Source organism: Chiloscyllium punctatum, chromosome 21, assembly GCF_047496795.1.
Source record: "Chiloscyllium punctatum isolate Juve2018m chromosome 21, sChiPun1.3, whole genome shotgun sequence".
NCBI classification, from domain to species: domain Eukaryota; kingdom Metazoa; phylum Chordata; class Chondrichthyes; order Orectolobiformes; family Hemiscylliidae; genus Chiloscyllium; species Chiloscyllium punctatum.
The window spans coordinates 18363164-18371365 of record NC_092759.1 but is presented as its reverse complement, the minus strand read 5'-3'; the positions used below and the strand labels follow the sequence as shown (position 1 = coordinate 18371365).

The 8202-nt window shown below is 48.1% G+C and overlaps 1 protein-coding gene across 3 annotated transcripts in view; it reads left to right on the top strand.

Moving 5' to 3' along the window:
* Positions 1–2498: 2498 nt before the first annotated feature.
* The window catches only part of slc16a13 (solute carrier family 16 member 13), a 31385-nt gene continuing 25681 nt past the window's right edge, over positions 2499–8202 (top strand). Inside the window, exon 1 of one of the 3 annotated variants that reach the window (XM_072591643.1) lies at positions 2499–2625. The gene's annotated coding sequence lies outside the window, so the exon portion shown is untranslated. Of the gene's footprint in view, positions 2626–2972; positions 3048–8202 lie in introns of those variants that run through there. The other 2 variants (XM_072591649.1, XM_072591645.1) reach the window with 2 other exon arrangements.

Below are 8202 nucleotides of genomic sequence, written 5' to 3'. Positions count from 1 at the left end.
CTCTGACCTATCACCTCCATCTCCACCCCCATACACCTATTGTACTCTATGCTACTTTCTCCCCACCCCCCTCTCTCATTTATCTCTCCACTGCTGGCACCCTACCTCTATTCCTGATGAAGGGCTTTTGCCCGAAAGGTCGATTTTCCTGCTACTTGGATGCTGCCTGAACTGCTGTGCTTTTCCAGCCGTTTAACTGTTTCCATAGTTCTCCATGCAACCAAACCACCCCCCCCCCCCCCCCCCCACCTCACCACTTAACTAGTTTAAAGCCTTATCCCAAGCCCTAGTTAAGGGATTAACCAGGACCCTGGTCCCAGCAGGCTTCAGATGGAGGCTGAACCATCGCTCTCAGCTCCCATCTTCCCCAATGGCGGTGCTAATGTCTCATGAATTCAAACCCGTTTCCCCCACACCAACCTTTCAGCCACACATTTACCTCTTCAATCTTGTTGACCCTGTGTCAAGTTGCTCCTGGCTCAGGTAGTAATCTGAAAATGAATACCTTTCTGGATCTGCTTTTCAATTTAGCCCAAGCAGCTTGTATTTCCTCAGCAGAACCTCTTGCCACTGATACTGTAGATACATACGTGGACCACACTCCCACAACAAGAGTCACTGGACTTGAAAGGTTAATATTACTTCTGTCTCCACAGACGTTGCCAAACCTGCTGAGTTTCTCCAGCACTCTCTGCTTTTGATTCCAGATCTCCAGCATTCACAAAATTTTTCTTTGATACAATTTCTGTAAATAACTTGGACAAAGAGTTAGAGGGGAACCAGGGGGAGCTAGCCAATTAGATACAAAATTGGCTTGAAGGTAGGAAACAGAGGGTGATAGGGGAGGGTTGTTTTTCAGACTGGAGGCCTGTGACCTGTCGAGTGCCACAAGGATTGGTGCTGGGTCCACTACTTTTTTTGTCAGTGACAGAAATGATTTGGATGTGAGTACGGGAGGCATGATTAGCAAATTTGCAGATGACACCAAAATAGTGGTGTAGTGGACAGTGAGGAAGGTTATCTCAGAGTATGACCTTGATCAGATGGGCCAATGGGTTGAGGTGTGGCAGGCAGCGTTGGATTTTGATAAATGCGAGGTGCTGCATTTTGGAAAGGCAAATCAGGGCAGGACTTGTGCAGTCAACATTAGGGTCCTGAGGAGTGTTGCTGAACAAAGATCTTTGGGTGCAGGTGCATAGTTCCTTGAAGGTGGAGTCACATGGAGATAGGATAGTGAAGAAAGCGTTCGGTATGCTTGCCTTTATTGGTCAGAGCACTGAGTACTGGGAGGTCATGTTGTGGCTGTACAGGAAGTTGGTTAGGCCACTTTTAGAATATTAATTTCTGGTCTCCCTTCTACAGGAGAGATTTTGTGAAACTTGAGAGGGTGCAGGACGTTGCCAGCGTTGGAGGATTTGAGCTATAGGGAGAGGCTGAACAGGCTGGGGCTGTTTTCCCTGGAGCGTCGGAGGCTGAGGGATGACCTTATAGAGGTTTATAAAATCATGAGGGGCATGGAGAGGGTAAATAGGCAAAGTCTTTTCCCTGGGATCGGAAAGTCCAGAACTAGAGGCCATAGGTTTAGGGTGAGAGGGGAAAGATATAAAAGGGACGTAAGGGGAAACTTTTTCACACAGAGGGTGGTGCGTGTATGGAATGAGCTGCCAGAGCAAGGGGTGGAGGCTGGTACAATTGCAACATTTAAGAGGCATTTGGATGGGTATATGAACAGGAAGGGATTGGAGGGATAAGGGCTGGGTGCTGGCAGGTGGGACTAGATTGGGTTAGGATATCTGGTCGGACCGAAGGGTCTGTTTCCGTGCTGTACATCTCTATGACTCTGGAACAAGGTTTAAAAGAGACGTGATGAGGTTTTTTTCCTCTAAAATTCATGGGTCTTTGGAATGCTCTTCCCAAAAAGGTTTTGGCAGCAGAATCCTTGGAGTTTTTCAGGGCAGAGTTAGAGACATTTTGGTCCAGGATGTGGGTGATGGGTTTTCAGGGAAATGCAGGAGGTTACACCAGACCAGCCATGGATTTACTGAGTGGGGACAGCCTGGTTAGAGGGGCCGAATGCACAGGTTGCTGTGTGCAAGGGTTTCACCTCAGCTCCACATCAAACATGCAGCTTTGTCAAACAGAACAAGTCCCCTCATTCTCCCGTTGGGCTGTTGGTGCTCCTCCGGCGCGCAAGGTGGCGGTATACCCGGAGGAGTCGCTGCTCCTGTACAATGCTGGAGCTGCGAATGCTCCTCCGGTCCGGCAGGCGGAGCTGTACGGGGAGGAACCACTGTAGCTGATGTTCCTCCAGGCCGGCAGGCGGGGCTGTACGGGGAGGAGCCTCTGTAGCTGATGTTCCTCCGGTCCGGCAGGCGGGGCTGTACGGGGAGGAGCCTCTGTAGCTGATGTTCCTCCGGTCCGGCAGGCGGGGCTGTACGGGGAGGAGCCTCTGTAGCTGATGTTCCTCCGGTCCGGCAGGCGGGGCTGTACGGGGAGGAGCCTCTGTAGCTGATGTTCCTCCGGTCCGGCAGGCGGGGCTGTACGGGGAGGAACCGCTGTAGCTGATGTTCCTCCAGGCGGGGCTGTACGGGGAGGAACCGCTATAGCTGATGCTCCTCCGGGCCGGTAGGCGGAGATGTATGTGGAGGAGCCGCTGTAGCTGCTGCTCCTCCGACCTGGCATGAGGCGCTGAGGCTGACGGGCGCGGCATGGCAGGAGGCGCTATACAGGGAGGAGCCCCTATCATTGGGCGGAGTTTTGGGCGAGATTGCGCAAGCGCTGTTTTGTCCGCACCTTCCATTTGGATGAGCACTTTGGCGCCAGGAGAGAGAGAGTGTCCACGGAAAGGGGGGGGGGGGGGGGGGGGGGTTTGGGAGGTGGGGAGATGTGCGTCGGCAGAGCAAACCAAGGGCGGGGCCAACGGTGAAGGCGGGGCAATCCAAGGGCGGGGCCAACGGTGAAGGCGGGGCAATCCAAGGGCGGGGCCAACGGTGAAGGCGGGGCAATCCAGGGGCGGAGCCAACGAGACGCTGGTGAATCAATGGAAGGTGGGTCACGTGGGCGGTGATTGTTGTGGCTCCAGGATGGGGCGTGGCTGGAGGATGTAGGGAGTGGAGAGAGATTGAATGAATGGATGGGGTATTGGGGTGAGTTGGTGGGCTCAGGGGAATAGGAGGGTTTTGAAGTGGATGGGAATTTGGGTGGAGGGATGTGGACTGGAGGGGGAAATGTTGGTGGGTGATTGGTCAATGGCTTGGCAGATGTGGTTAGATGGGTGATGGTTGGGAAATGGGAGCTGGAAGTGGGGAAAGCGCTGGGGAATAAGGTGGGGAAGGGGAAAGAGTTTGAAATGCTGAGTGCAATGGTGGGCTAAGGGGATGCACAGCCAGATTGTGTACTTATCCAAATGTGTTTTAAACACTGTAACTGTACCCTCATCCACCACTTTCTCTGGCAGTTCATTCCACGTGTGAACCACTTTGAAAAACTAGCTGTCCTTTTTAAATGTTTATCCTCCACCTTGGTTTGAACGCTCCCACTCTAGGGAAAAGACACTTATCATTCACCTTAACCTCTGTCCCCTCATGATTTTATAAATCTCAAAAAGGTCCATGCTCCAGTGAAAAAAGTGCCAGCCTCTCCTTATAACTCAACACCTCCATTCCTGACAATTCATTCCTGATGAAGGGCTTTTGCCTGAAATGTTGATTCTCCTGCTCCTCGAATGCTGAGCTTTTCTAGCACCACACTCTCGACTCTAATCTCCAGCATCTGTGGTACTCAGTTTCTCCTAACATTCTGATAAAGTTTTTTTTTAACCTTCTGCAGTTTAACAATATCCTTCCCGTAACAGGGCAACCAGAACTGCATTCAGTACTCCAGAAGAGGCCCCACCAACGTCCTGTACAACCTCAACATAATGCCCCAACTCTTATACTCAAAGGTCTGAGTGATGAAAGCAAGTGTACTAAACACCTTCTTAACCACTCTGTCTACCTGTGACGCAAATTTCAAAAGAACTATGCATTTGAACCCTGAGGTCTCTGTCCTATAACACTCCCCAGTACTCTATCATTTATTATATAACTCCTGTCCTTGTTTGTTTTACCAAAATGCAGCACCTCACACTTATCCACATTAAACTCCATCTGCCACTCCTCAGCCCATTGACCCAACTAGAATCATAGAGATGTGCAGCACGGATTCAGACCCTTCAGTTCATGCCAACCAGATATCCTAAATTAATCTAGTCCCATTTGGCAGCACTTGGCCCATATCCCTCCAAAACCTTCCTATTCATATACCCATCCAGATGCCTTTTAAATGTTATAATTGTACCAGCCTCCACCACTTCCTCTGGCAGCTCATTCGTACACACACCACCCTCTGTGTGAAAAAGTTGCTCCTTGGTTCCCTTTTAAATCTTTCCCCACTTGCCTTAAGCCTATGCCCTTAAGTTTTGGACTCCTCTAACCTCAGGAAAAGACCTTGTTTACTTACTTTATCCATGTCCCTTATGATTTTATAAATTTCTATAAGGTCACTACTCAGCCTCCGACGCTCCAGGGAAAATAGTCCCAGCCTGTTCAGCCCCTCCATGCAGCTCAAACCCTCCAACCCTGGCAACATCCTTGTAAATCTTTTCTGAACCCTTTCAAGTTTCACAACAACCTTCCTATAGCAGGGAGATCAGAAGCGATCTAGATCTCTTTGTAATCTTAGATAACCTTCTTCACTGTCCACTATACCACCAATTTTAGTGTCATCTGTAAACTTACTAAACATGCCTCTGATACTTTCATCCAAATCATTTATATAAATGACAAACAAAAGTGGACGCAATATTTATCAGAAATTGGCTAGCTGAAATATTGTATATCAAAATTGGCTAGCTGAAAGAAGACAGAGGGTGATGGTGGATGGGAAATATTCATTCTGGAGTTCAGTTACTAGTGGGGTACTGTAAGGATCTGTTTTGGGTTCTCTGCTGTTTGTCATTTTTATAAACTACCTGGATGAGGATGGATGGGTTAGTAAATTTGTGGACAACACGAAGATCAGTGGAGTTGTGGATAGTGCTGAAAGATGTTTAGGTTACAGAGGGACATAGATAAGCTGCAGAGCTGGGTTGAGAGGTGGCAAATGGAGGTTAACGTGGAAAAGTGTGAGCTCATTCACTTTGAAAGGAGAAACAGGAATGCAGAGTACTGGGCTAATGGTAAGATTCTTGGTAGTGCAAATGAGCAGAGAGATCTCAGTGTCCAGGTACATAGATCCTTGAAAGTTAACAACCCTATCAACCTGGGTGACAAGAAGGCGTATGGTGTGTTAGCTTTTATTGGTAGAGGGATTGAGTTTTGGAACCACGAGATCATGCTGCAGCTGTACAGAGCTCTGGTGCGGCCTCACTTGGATTATTGTGAACAGTTCTGGTCACCGCATTATGGGAAGGATGTGGAAGCTTTGGAAAGGGTTCAGATGAGATTTACTAGGATGATGCCTGGTATGGAGGGAAGGTCTTACAAAGAAAGGCTGAGGGACTTGAGACTGTTTTCGTTAGAGAGAAGAAGGTTGAGAGGCGACTTAATAGAGACATATTAGATAATCAGAAGGTTAGATAGAGTGGACAGAACCTTTTTCCTCGGATGGTGATGGCCAACTTGAGGGGGCATAGCTTTAACTTGAGGGGTGATAGATATAGGACAGATGTCAGAGGTAGATTCTTTACTCAGAGAGTAATAGGGGCGTGGAATGCACTGCTTGCAACAGTAATAGACTCTCCAACTTTAGGGGCATTTAAGTGGTCATTGGATAGGCATTTGGAACAGAGTGGAATAGTGTAAGTTAGATGGGCTTCAGATTGATTTCACAGGTCAGCGCGACATCGAGGGCCTGTACTGCGCTGTAATGTTGTATGATCCCTATGGAACACTGCTGGTCACATGTTTCCAGTCTGGAAAACAACCCTGTGTCTCCTACCATCAAACCACTTTTGTATCCAGCTGGTGAGCTCACCCTAAATCTCATGTGATTGAACTTTACTAATTAGTGTACCATGCGGAATCTTGTCAAAGGCTTTACTAAATTTAAAGTAAACAATGTCTACGACACTGTCCTCTTCAATCATAGAGTCATAGAGATGTATAGCATGGAAACAGACCCTTCAGTCCAACCCGTCCATGCCGACCCAGATATCCCAACCCAATCTAGTCCCACCTGCCAGCACCCGGTCCATATCCCTCCAAACCCTTCCTATTCATATACCCATCCAAATGTCTCTTAAATGTTGTCATTGTACCAGCCTCCACCACATCCTCTGTCAGCTCATTCCATACACGTACCACCCCCTGCGTGAAAAAGTTGCCCCTTAGGTCTCTTTTATATCTTTCCCCTCTCACCCTAAACCTATGCCCTCTAGTTCTGGACTCCCCGACCCCATAGAAAAGACATTGCCTACTTATCTATCTATGCCCCTCATAATTTTGTAAACCTCTATAAGGTCACCCCTCAGCCTCCGACGCTCCAGGGAAAATAGCCCCAGCCTGTTCAGCCTCTCCCTGTAGCTCAGATCCTCCAACCCTGGCAACATCCTTGTAAATCTTTTCTGAACCCTTTCAAGTTTCACAACATCTTTCCGATAGGAAGGACAACAGAATTGCACGCGATATTCCAACAGTGACCTAATCAATGACCCGTACAGCCGCAACATGACCTCCCAACCCCTGTACTCAGTACTCTGGTCAATAAAGGAAAGCATACCAAACGCCTTCTTCAATATCCTATCTACCTGCGACTCCACTTTCAAGGAGCTATGAACCTGCACTCCAAGGTCTCTTTGTTCAGCAACACTTCCTAGGAACTTACCACTAAGTGTATAAGTCCTGCTAAGATTTGCTTTCCCAAAATGCAGCACCTCGCATTTATCTGAATTAAACTCCATCTGCCACTCCTCAGCCCATTGGCCCATCTGGTCCAGATCCTGTTGTAATCTGAGGCAACCTTCTTCACTGTCCACTACACCTCCAATTTTGGTGTCATCTGCAAACTTACTAACTGTACCTCTTATGCTCACATCCAAATCATTTATGTAAATGACAAAAAGTAGAGGGCCCAGCACCGATCCTTGTGTCACTCCACCGGTCACAGGCCTCCAGTCTGAAAAACAACCCTCCACCACCACCCTCTGTCTTCTACCTTTGAGCCAGTTCTGTATCCAAATGGCTAGTTCTCCCTGTATTCCGTGAGATCTAACCTTGCTCATCAGTCTCCCATGGGGAACCTTGTTGAACGCCTTACTGAAGTCCATATAGATCACATCTACTGCTCTGCCCTCATCAATTCTCTTTGTTACTTCTTCAAAAAACTCAATCAAGTTTGTGAGACATGATTTCCCACACACAAATCCATGTTGACTGTCCCTCATCAGTCCTCGCCTTTCCAAATACATGTCATCCTGTCCCTCAGGATTCCCTCCAACAACTTGCCCACCACCGAGGTCAGGCTCACCGGTCTATAGTTCCCTGACTAGTCTTTACTGCCCCCCCCCCCCCCCCCCCCCCCTTAAACAGTGGCACCGCGTTTGCCAACCTCCAGTCTTCCGGCACCTCACCTGTGACTATCGATGATACAAATATCTCAGCAAGAGGCCCAGCAATCACTTCCCTAGCTTCCCACAGAGTTCTCAGATACACCTGATCAGGTCCTGGGTATTTATCCACTTTTAACTATTTCAAGACATCCAGCACTTCCTCCTCTGTAATCTGGACATTTTGCAAGATGTCACCATCTATTTCCTTACAGTCTATATCTTCCATATCCTTTTCCACAGTAAATACTGATGCAAAATACTCATTTAGTATCTCCCCCATCTCCTGCGGCTCCACACAAAGGCCGCCTTGCTGATCTTTGAGGGGCCCTGTTCTCTCCCTAGTTACCCTTTTGTCCTTAATATCTTTGCAAAAACCCTTTGGATTCCCCTTAATTCTATTTGCCAATGCTATCTCATTTTGGTTACTTAATTTAAAAACTCATTCGAGTTTGTGAGACACACATTTCCCTTGCACAAACTCATGCTGACTATCCTTCACCTGCCTCTCCAAATTCACGTAAATCCTATGTTTCAGAATGCTCTCCAGCAACATACCCACCACTGATGTCAGACTCACAGGTCTATTGTTCCCAGGCTTGTCCTTTCAGCCTTCC